General features: G+C 33.2%; 1 long non-coding RNA gene across 1 annotated transcript; it reads right to left on the bottom strand.

The window, feature by feature from the left end:
• Positions 1–7,595: 7,595 nt before the first annotated feature.
• Positions 7,596–10,979, bottom strand: LOC138129551 (uncharacterized). Its single transcript, XR_011159251.1, has 2 exons — positions 8,151–10,979; positions 7,596–8,094 (listed from the first exon to the last, which is right to left on the bottom strand). It is a non-coding gene; the product is annotated as an uncharacterized lncRNA (long non-coding RNA).
• Positions 10,980–11,393: the final 414 nt, after the last annotated feature.

The raw sequence follows: 11,393 nt of genomic DNA, 5'->3' as shown, positions 1-11,393 counted from the left end.
CTATCAATAAGTTCAGAATAATATGTACAGTAAAAAACAAGCGAGATAATAGATATGCAACGATGTTCCGCAAAGTTTTGTCTTGAGCGAACCAATAATAGTGAATAAGCTTCTTGAATTATTAATTCCTTTTTACTTTTCGCGCTATTATCAATTATACTCAATTAGTCTAGTTTTATTAGGAAATGTCTAAACGAACACAAAAACTTTAAAAAAGTGTCACGTGAGGATCTATCCGAGTTCATTCAAAGCTATTTCCAAATTACTTTCATTACCGTTTGAGTTACACGGTTTACGATAAAAACTCTAAGTTCTAAAATGCAACGTCATTGAAACCCTACATGAAGAAGTTTTCACTGAAATGACAATTAATTTTTTTTATCAGATAAAATATGTATTATACAGTGAGCGGCAAAAGTATGGAATAAATTCCTTAAAAATTAAACAAAATTTTTTTCAAAAAAATCTTTGGACAGGTCAATTTTAGTTTATAAAAATACATGTTTTAGTACCAAAGAAAATTCCAAGCAGTCATTTGTTTTCAAGTTATGACGTCATCGATAGTTTTTTTAAATGGAAACCCCCTATTTTTTTTCTTGATTCTGGTAGCCCTTTTAATTGTCTAAATGACAGTGTAAAAATTTTGTTATCTTACATAAGAAAATTTTTGAGAAAAAAAATAATAAAGTTGGAAAAAATACATTTTATAACGAACAAAAACAAGTCAAAAAATCAAGTAGGTAAATCAAACAGTCAAATGTTACTGTCAATTTCATTCGTATGTGTTTTTTGTTTTACAAAACGTTTTCGAAAATGACTCATTTAACAGAAACACAACGTATTGAAATTTTAATTTTGATTGAGTGCGGGGATAAAACTAGATAAAATTAAAACAGAGGGAATTTCTTCATAAACTTGCTTTTTGTCGACAAGCTGGGGGATGGCAATTCGGAGGTTTAATTCCATAATTTTAAGTACTTACTAACACAATTTTTGACTTGTTTTTGTTCGTTACAAAATTTATTTTTTCCAAATTTATTATTGTTTTTCTCAAAAATTTCCTTATGTAAGGTAACAAAATTTTTATACCGACGTTTAGACAATTAAAAGGGCTATCAGAATCAAGAAAAAAAATGGGGGGGTTTCCACTTAAAAAAACTATCGATGACGTCATAACTCGAAAACAAATGACTGCTTGGAATTTTATTTTGTATTAAAATATGTATTTTTATAAACTAAAATTGACTTGTCCAAAGATTTTTTTGAAAAAAATTTTGTTTAATTTTTAATGAATTTATTCCATACTTTTGCCTCTCACTGTATTTAACTTAAGTACTTACATAACATTTTTGTTTTTCAATACAAAAATTTCCGATAATAATGCGGAATCTGGAAAAGTGCCCCGAATGCTTGCAGCGTTTCCACGTTGAATGGCAAGGAAAATCCTCTAAAAAGGAATTTCTTTGATTTTGAATCGCCTGATTCCGCAATAAATCGGTTTCCGATGACATTAATGAAATCGATGGCTTCTTTGCACCGAGGGCCTAAGGTTTCAAAGGCTTTAAATATGTAATTTGACGAAATAATTGAACTATATTTGCAATGTTTGCGTTTGGAAGTCATTTCAGCGGCAAAACCTGAAACTTCAGAAGTTTTTAAAACGTAACTGTCGGCAAGTGTGTCTACAATAGTAACGTTCCAAACTAAAGGTTGACCTTTAATCCGTGGTACTAAAGTCATCACATCTGGGCGTTTTCCAGCATCCCCAGACAGTCCGTTTGGTTCTAAAATTGAATAAACATGAATAGAAGTCAAAGACCGGTTGATAATAGAATTAATTGCAATGGGCCGTATGATTTCCCTTTCATTAAAGCATGGCCAACTTCATCTAGCTTCCGCTGCGCTGTGCACCAGAGACTCCATAGAGAAGTGCTACTACAAATCAGTTATGCTAGTGTATCATGATCTGTAAGTTACGAAAAGGGCGAAGGAAACGCCAAACAGCTTGAAACCTTAAGTTTGACAAACTGACACATCAGTCATAATGACAATAAATGGTCGCTTGCATTGACTTTTTTGAAATGTCAGAAATTTGCCGGCCTAAATTTATTGTCCGCCATAGTACCAAGAAAAGTGTTATTTCCCCAAATTTTTTAGTGTTTACCAGTTTAATCGGCACATGCAGAGAAGCAGAAAATTCTGTATAAGAAACTAATTGACTGTAAAAAATTTGTAAATAATTATTATTTACGTTAGATTAAATAAAAATCAAGTAAGTGGAGCGTGGTTGGAGTTTATTTTGCTTTATTTATTTTATGCGTAAAGTAAATACTTCTCTGCTGCTAAAATTTGTAGGAATGTGCCAGATAAATATTTATTCAACACACTCACATTTGAATATACACATTTTTGTTACACTTTGCTTTTTCAGTAAACGGTGGCGTCTAAACAAGAAACAAAGTTGCTAGTTTTTACATTTCTTCAAGAAATATTTTGGCTTCAATTATGATTGTAATACAGGGGGTTATTCACATAAGAGTACGAGCCTAACATGCATGCAACCCACATTACACTACCGGCACCATGGTTTTTGTAATGTAATTTGGGTTGCATGTTAGGCTAATACAGCGCATACTCTTATGTGAATAGCCCTGTACCTACAGTTCAAAAAAATCATTTTTATATATGTACAACGTGTTTCACGTAAAAATACAAACCTGACGAAGTCTAAATGCAACACAAAATACATTTCACGATGGAAACTAGATTCATCAAAAATTATAAATTGTGGTTTAGGACACCCCTAACTAACACAATCGCTGGAGAGCTTTCCCACAAATGTGTGAAAAAGGGGAAATTTTAAAAAATTCCGGGATGTCCAAACTTTTTGTCAAAACATGATTTATTATACATAGTTACTCACGGAAATCGAATAATTGGGTTGCATTTTGAGATCGTCAGGCTCGTACTCTTACGTAAAACACGTTGTATTTGTCTATAAATTATTTTAAATATAATAATTCTACTAAATATTTTCATATATTCAAATTTTTGATATAATGTAAAAAGTTTTCTTTCATTCGTTTAGAATAAACCTCCTCATTTTTAGAGGTAAATTTTAAACTGTCCATGAAGGACTTGCCCTGTTCAGCTGCTTCGGCAAAATCTGGAGCCTCGTTTGCCTCACAAACCGAAACCGTTATAAGAAATCCACTCAAAACGAGTCCATATCGTGAATACTTTTTTCAGTGCTCGAGCAAATTTGCGTAAACAAAAATTTTGTGAATATCACAACCGAAATACGACAAACATTTCCCTAAACTGTCATGATATATTTTTAACAGATCTTTCACATCCTTGTACTTTCCTGTGTCGCAGCAGGTATAAATAAAATATGATAGGTCCAGAACAGGTGAAGCCAATCCGGAGCATTGCCAATCCAAAATACGGACACTTGTTGGTTGTCCCGTTTCGAGCTGAAAACAAACTTGATAAAATAAAAATAATGCTGGGCTGACATCACAGAATTTACCTCTGTTTTGAACATAAAATTGTTGTTCCAACAGTCACCATGAAGGATTACTTGACGAGCTGGATCTTCAGCATAAAAATCAGTAAAAATGTTTTTGATCTCGCTTGTGGTGAATTGCAACAGTTCTCTTTCATTATTGGTAATTCTCGAAAGATCTTTTGCTCTTTCAAAAACTTGGAACATTATATCAACCATCTGCATTTTTTGTACGAAACTACTAAAGGAATTGATCTTGTTTTTTACCAGTTTTTCAAAAGTTTGGCTTCGTTTGTTTCGCAAGGCCAGTGAAAAAGCGTGCCATTTCCCATAAGCTTGCAAAACTAATTTGATGTGATCGTAGGTCATGAGTATTTTTGTATCCCACAAATTGTAGCCTTGACATTTAAATTTTCAAAAATTAGTAGTTCACTAGAATCTGAAATCTGAGCTGCATAACAGCGCGAGAGAAAATCCAAGAAATTTTCTTTTCCCATTTCCTCCTGAAATTTTCTAAATGACGTAACCACACTATTGTAGATGTAGATTTCTTTTTCAAAAATTTCTTTCATTGGAATCTGCTGTCTGAATATGTCACTCGGTTTAGAAGATTTGATTACCAGATTTAAACACTTCTCCTCTCCAGTCGTAGTCTTACCATTCACAGTTGCAAAAACGATGTTGCTTAAATAACCTTCATCTTTTTTGCTTTTACCTTCAATGTGAATTTTGTATTCTACCAAATCTTCGCTTTTTACTATCAACTGTATCCATTTTTCACTTTTATTCCCAGACATTGTGGACACAAAGGATCACTCAAACTAAGACAAATTGCTGAGTACTAACAGTATTAATATGTCTATTATTTATTATACATTTTTATCTAATTTTATCTCATTCTATTAACAAAATAAATAGCCATCAATTAGTTAGCTATAAATCTGTAGCAATCTTTTGAACAAGACACGCAAATTAATTATAATAGGTATTTATCAAATTACTAATTTAGCTGATAACATAAATAACAACATAAATTAAAGTCCTTGTTAAGTGCTCAGTTTGCTGTTGACGCAATTCACCCAAAAGACGAGATAGTTTTGACATTGATCCTTGTGGTACTTTGTAATAAGTAGGTATAACAAAACAATAAAAAATCTCGTTAAAGAAAAGCGACGAGAAAAGGAAAAAGAAGGATGCATGGAAAGGAACGTACATATAGGTAATAAATGGTGGAAGATAATGACAATATACGGCAAAGAGATGAAGACAACAATAAGAGGTGTCGAGGATACAATGAAAGAAAACAGGGAAGAATGCATGCTCATGGGAGAATAGGAGAAAGAGGAGCAAGAAATTGGGAAGCGGAGAGGGGGGATGGAAAAAGAAATTCCAGAGACAAGGTGGAAAATGCAGAGGGGAAGAGACTGATGGAATGGATCGAAGAAAATAAATGGGAAGTATCGAACGGGAACCAACAAGGGGTCGAAGAAGGGGAATGGACCTGTATAGGTAGCAGGGGGGGAAACAGTGATAGATTACGGAATAGTGAACGAAGAAGCATGGGAATGAGAGGAAAAATTCACAATAGGAGAAAAAGTAGAGTCGGACCATCTCCCGGAAATAAGTATAGAAGAAACGAACCATGAAGAAAGAGGAAAAGGAAGAGCAAGGGAGGAGCAGAAGAAGGTGACAACAAAAGTATGGGATGAACAAGAAGTAGAAGAGTACATGAGGAGACTAGAAAAAGCCACATTTGAGGAGCAGGATGTAGAGAAGATGGCGATAGAAATGAAGAACGTAATTGAGGAAGCGACAACGAAAAAAGAAGTAACAGTCAGGGGAGCAAAAGGAACAGGAAGGAAAAATGAGTGGTGGGTGGGACAAACAATGTGAACAATCGAAGAAGGAAGCAGTAAAGGCGTTGAGAGAATGGAGGAGGAACAAAATCGACAGAAACAGATTCCGAGAAGCGATATAGAGAGAGATGTCGAGAGACGTGGGGAGGGGGGAGATAAAGAGATAAAGAAAATAAGAACAGAGAAGAAGGTATGGAAATACATAAACCAAGAGAGAAAGGAAAAGGAATCAGTGAGCGAGGAAATAGCAATGCAAGAATAGGAAGTGTTTACAAAAACAAAATGTCCGAAATGGAAATGATTTGATCCTACGTTGTGTTGTATTGCTAATTATTTAAAGTAGATTTTGTCACTACTACAACCAAGATATTTTTTAAACTGTCATATCTTTTAAATTTTCCCCCATGCAGTACGTCTACGTAAACGATGACAGATCCAAAACGACTAAAGCTAATCCATAACACTTCCATTCAAATTACTGGGGCGAGCAAAAATAATCGGGAATGGTCCAGAACTGTGCCGAATTTGCACCTGTGTCGCGAACGAAGATGATGTCATCGGATCCCATTTGGGTGACTCACGATCCAGAAAAACTCCTGAAGGTTTTCTGAGCAGAAGTAGAACAGATGCAAAGAAAAAGCTCGTGGCACATAGGCAAATAATTTGTTGACATAAATCAACAGGTGTTGGATATTTGCTATGAATCGGCTTTTGACATCAAAAATATAATAACATTTTTTACTGTTTTATTGTCTAAAGAATGCCAGTGAATGAAATGGGCAATACAATATAAATACACATTCATTTAATACAGTCGTAAGTCAGTAAGTGAACACGTGTTACGTTTTGCTTCATCTCATTGGCGAAAATTTTTCTGTATTTTTTTTACACATAACATTTTGCTCTTATTGCTATAGCATCAAGTATCACCATTAACATCATAACATCTTTAATAATTAATCCAAAACCTGTTTATTATGAAGTCATAATAATCCCGATTTTGAATATGTTATGAGGTCTATAAAACACTAGTGGACTTATGAACCCATAATTAAACTGTTTTTATAATTAAACAGGTTAGAGAGAATTGAACAGTTTATTGAACATCAAAAAATGTAATACATAAAATTAGAATTATACGAAACAGGAATCTCAGATGAAATCATTTGTTGAGGCTTACGTTAACAATTAATACTTTTCGAATTTTAATGGAACGCACCCAAGAATTGTCAAATGTAACGCAGAACCGAGAGATAGCGCTGCTATTTTCATTTCTTCAAGGCCATCTGAATCAAAAAGCTACGCTTATATAAGCGTAGCTTTCTAATTCAGATGGCCTTGCATTTCTTTTAGATTTTATTTTCTAAAACTAATTGAATTCAAAATGTATACATATTGTTATCCTGAAACTCAGCTTCATTAATTTAAAATTGTGTAGTTCTTCTACGTTTCTAAAGTTTAAAAACAAGGATTATTTACTTTGCCGCGTAGTATGTGGGAAAAATTCACCGTCGCACAGTCGCTGTAAAAACAAAGTTTCATGTGACGTGAACAGTGCGTATTTGCAAAGTTTCCATCACAGGAGGCCAAAAAAGAAATTTCCCGCGTGAACACTTAGTTTCCAGCACGACCGCAGAGAGTGCTGCATTAGTGCGAACGTGGGAAATTGCTGCCTGCAAAAGTTAGGTACAATATTTTTGTAACGAATAACTCTAAAATATTTAAAAATAAAATTGAAAAAGTAAATAATTTTACATCAGTAACTTTTTTACTATTGGGTTGGTAGCACTTGCCGCGCTGATTACTAGATTATTAAAATTTAAAGCGTCACGATCACACAACATATTGAACAAATTCTCCTTTTCACTTGAAAAACAACAATAATTATTTTCAGGGTCCTGTTATTACTCTTACCTTTTTCAATTACATATATTCTTATTTGTTTTATGATCAAATTACTTATTTATTGTATTGATGAGAATTAATTCTACAATTGTAAATGTGACGAAACGTCCATTTTGTTTAAAGTGAATTGACATTTCCGTTAGTCTGCGTTATTAAATATCAACCTTACAATGCAATTTCCCCTTGCTTCTGCTGCAGAGTAAAAAACACAGCGTGCGGGAAATCCTTTTTCCCGCACTCCAAGAAGTACCTCTTTTGAGGCTATGAGTACAAAATAGTTATTTTTAACTTAACGATGTACCAAAAGCATTAGCTAAAATAATACCAAGGTTTGATTTTGTATTTATTAGAGGAATTAGGTATAAGTGGTACAGGAGATAGTAATTAAATTTTTAAATTTTTGACATAATGTGAAAAGTTTCCTCTCATTCGCTCAAAATAAACCTCTTCATTCTTGGGTGTAAATTTGACATTATCTGCGAAGGATTTACCTTGCTCGGCGTCCTGAGCAAAATCTGGTGCCTCATCACTATCACATAAGGATAATTTCAAAATAAATGCACTGTTTACGAGTCCATATAATGAAAATGTTTTCCAGTGTTGTAACAAGTGCTCATATGCAAAAATCTTGCTAGCATCACAGCCCAGATATGTCAAACACTTGTTTAAACTGTCGTAGTATACTCTTAGAAGGTCTTTGACGTCGTTGTATTTTTCGGTATCACAGCACGTGTAGATGAAATTGGACAGGTCCAAGACGGGAGAAGCTAAACCAGAGCATTGCCAGTCCAAAATACGAAGACTTGTTGGTTTTCCATATTGTTCCTAAAATCGAAAGGTTGCAACAAGATTTTTTTAATACAGATATAGACAAAACATACCTGACTTTTAAACATGAAGTTATTGGTCCAACAATCACCGTGTAGAATTATTTGATGGTCTGGATCTTTGGTGTAGAAATCAGTGAAGAGGCTTTCTACGCCACTTCTGGTAAACTGTAGCATTTTGATCTCCTCAGGGGAAATTCCTGAAAGGTCCCTTGCTCTTTTTACGTTTTCAAAATGACCATCAACCATGTTGGCCTTTAGTACAAAGTAACTGAATAAATTGATGTTGTTTTCTACAAGTTTTTCGAAAATTTCCTTTCGTCTGTGTCGTAAAGCAAACGAAAAAGCGTGCCACTTTCCGTAAGATTCTAAAATTATTTTCAAATGGTCCCAATTCATTGGTATCTTTCTGTCCCACAAGTCGTACCCTTGAGTTTTCAAATTTTCCAAAATTAACAATTCACCCGACTCTATTGTTTGTGTTGCATAACATTGCGCCATGTAATCCAAGAGGTTTTCTCTGCCCATTTCTTCTTGAAATTTTCTAAACGACGTAAGCACGCGGTCGTAAATGAAAATTTCTTTTTGAAAAAGTTCTCTTATGGGCGCTTCTTTTCGAAACGTTGTACTCACTTTGGCGAATTTTATTGCTAAATCCAGACACTTCTCCTGTCCCGTCTTGGTCTTCCCATTTACAGTGACAAAAACAATGTCGCTCAGGTAACCATCCTCGTTGCTGGTTTTCCCGTGAAGATCAATTTTATAATCCACTAAATCTTCATTTTTTAGAACCAGTTTCACCCATTCTTCATTGTTGTTGACAGACATCTTGCACTTAAATTGTTTTTCGAGTGTATTACAACTGATACTAATTGTCAAGTAACTGATAATTGCGCTTTTATATGAACACGAACGGTACGATCTTGTAGTACTAAAATATTTAGATAGTCAACTAAGCTTATCTGTCTAACAATCGTTAGTTAGTTAACATTTTAAATTGCTAAGGACGAATTGTAATCAGTAAAAGCTGTCGAGTAAGTTCGGCAGAACTTCAATTTGTAAATTGTTACTACAAATATTGTCAGTGCGCCAGTTATTGCTCAGCAATGTCGAAGAAAATACCTATACGTAGCGATATTGTTACAAACAATCTTGGATAAGGATTACATTTTATTTAACAAACAAAAGTATGGTTTGGTAGATTTTTTTTTAATTTAAATTAATCAGAAAAACAATATTCTACTTGCTGACCAAAAAAATTTTAGACTAATTAATTCATTAAATTATTAAAACAAATAAACAAATATTGGATGATTCAAAATGATTGTGGATAAGTATTGCAACTATGTACGAAAATTTATGTGGCAACTGTGTGAATGGGATAAAGTTGACATTTGTATGACATTTCATAAACGTGCATTTGATTTTTTAATTCCATTACACGTTGATTTGACAACTTTCAAAATTGCGCGACTATGAACTGTCAACGAAATGTCAACTCTATCCTACCCACACAGTTGCCACATAAATTTTCGTACATAGTTGCCAGATTTATCCACAATTATTTTGAATCACCCAATATTTACGTTTCGATTTCGATTGCAAGATCAATGTTCAAGTAAACAATCCGATTGGTTTGATTCCCAATTTCACAATCAGCTGTCAAATAACATTTGTACATGTAGGCAAATAAATTGGAATAGAAAGAAAACAACTACATTTGTTGGACAGATCGCGAAACAACACAAAAGTAAAAGCAAATGTAATTTTATTTTAATTTACTGGATTGCGTTTTTCCATATTTTTCTTCAAATCTTCCAGATTTTTTTTCAATTGAAAACAAAAAAAAGCACCAAGCAAATATGTAGCTGCTATTGTCAGTTATGTTGTTCTTTCTTTTTGAAACTTTCGGAAAGCCGGCAAAACTGTGTTGTAGATGTAAATTTCCTTATCAAAAGCTTCTTTAATTGGGGTTTGCTGTCTAAGTAAACTACTCTCTTTGGATGACTTAACCACGAGGTTGAACGACTTATTCTGTCCTGCTTTAGTTTTTCCAACAACTGTGATGAAAATAATGTTGCCCAAATAACCGTCAGCGTTGCTTGATTTGCCTTCAAGAGTAATTGTATAATCCAGCAAGTCTTTATTTTTCATTGCCAAATATACCCATCCTTTAATTTTTTCAGCACTCATTTCACTCTCTGGAACGATACTTGTAATGTCAAACACTGATATACCGGGTGTATTATGAGAAACCTTTGGTGCTGTAACTTCCTTATTTTTTATCCGATTTTAACAAATGATACGTCAAACAAAATCGTTTTAGAAACACTATAGCCCGACATACTATGATTTTTTTTAACATTATATTTTTTGACAGACCGCAGCTAACTTTTTTTTTTTAAGTTGCACTGTATATTTTTTTATCTTTATTCTGATAGATGTTTATCTTCTGAATACACAAACATTAAAATAAAAAGTCAAAAATTTGTTTTTAATAAAAAAATAGAATTTCCAAAAATCAAGTAACCATAACTTTACTATAGCAAATGTTTGAAATTACCTCCATTCTCTCTAAGGCACATTCGAGACCTTCCACTGACACCCATTGCGGCGTTTAATAAAAATTCTGGTGGTAATTGTTCACATACTGCTACGATTCTTTTTATTAAATCATCTCTGTTATTGGCCGGACTCAATGTCCATAGCTGTCTTAGTCACTTTGCAAAATTAGAATGCACTTTTATTACTCTTTAATGTGACTGCTTGATTTTAAAAAAATACATCATTTTTTAATTTCTTCTTTTTGTTTCTATGCATGAGCATGGTTGTTTACATTTTCATATTTAAAATAAAAATCTCTATAAAACTGAACAAAAAAAGTTAATAGTGCCATTTGAAAAAAAACACTTGACTATCATTTGTCAAAAACAGAATTCAAGAACAAATATTGGATCAATTCAAATTGTAGCCCATTTAAAACGATTTTGTTTGACATATCATTTATTAAAATCGGATACAAAATAAGGAAGTTATAGCACCAAAGGTTTTTCATAATACACCCGGTATAAATAGAAATAGCAGTAAATTAAATACCTCATGCAGACAATAATATCTTGATATTTACATTGAGAGGATTTTGATAAGAACTTTCAGTAATCTTAGAGTCGCAGAATGTATTGTGTCAACAAGTTTATGATAAAGTAACGCATAAAATTCAGAAAACGTACAGTACCATGTGATCACTATGTTTGTAAATGATATTATTATAAGTTATTATAACTAACAAGTTCGAAA

This window comes from Tenebrio molitor, chromosome 4, assembly GCF_963966145.1.
Source record: "Tenebrio molitor chromosome 4, icTenMoli1.1, whole genome shotgun sequence".
NCBI classification, from domain to species: domain Eukaryota; kingdom Metazoa; phylum Arthropoda; class Insecta; order Coleoptera; family Tenebrionidae; genus Tenebrio; species Tenebrio molitor.
The sequence above is the reverse complement of the archived record's forward strand: the minus strand, read 5'-3'. Positions and strand labels throughout refer to the sequence as shown.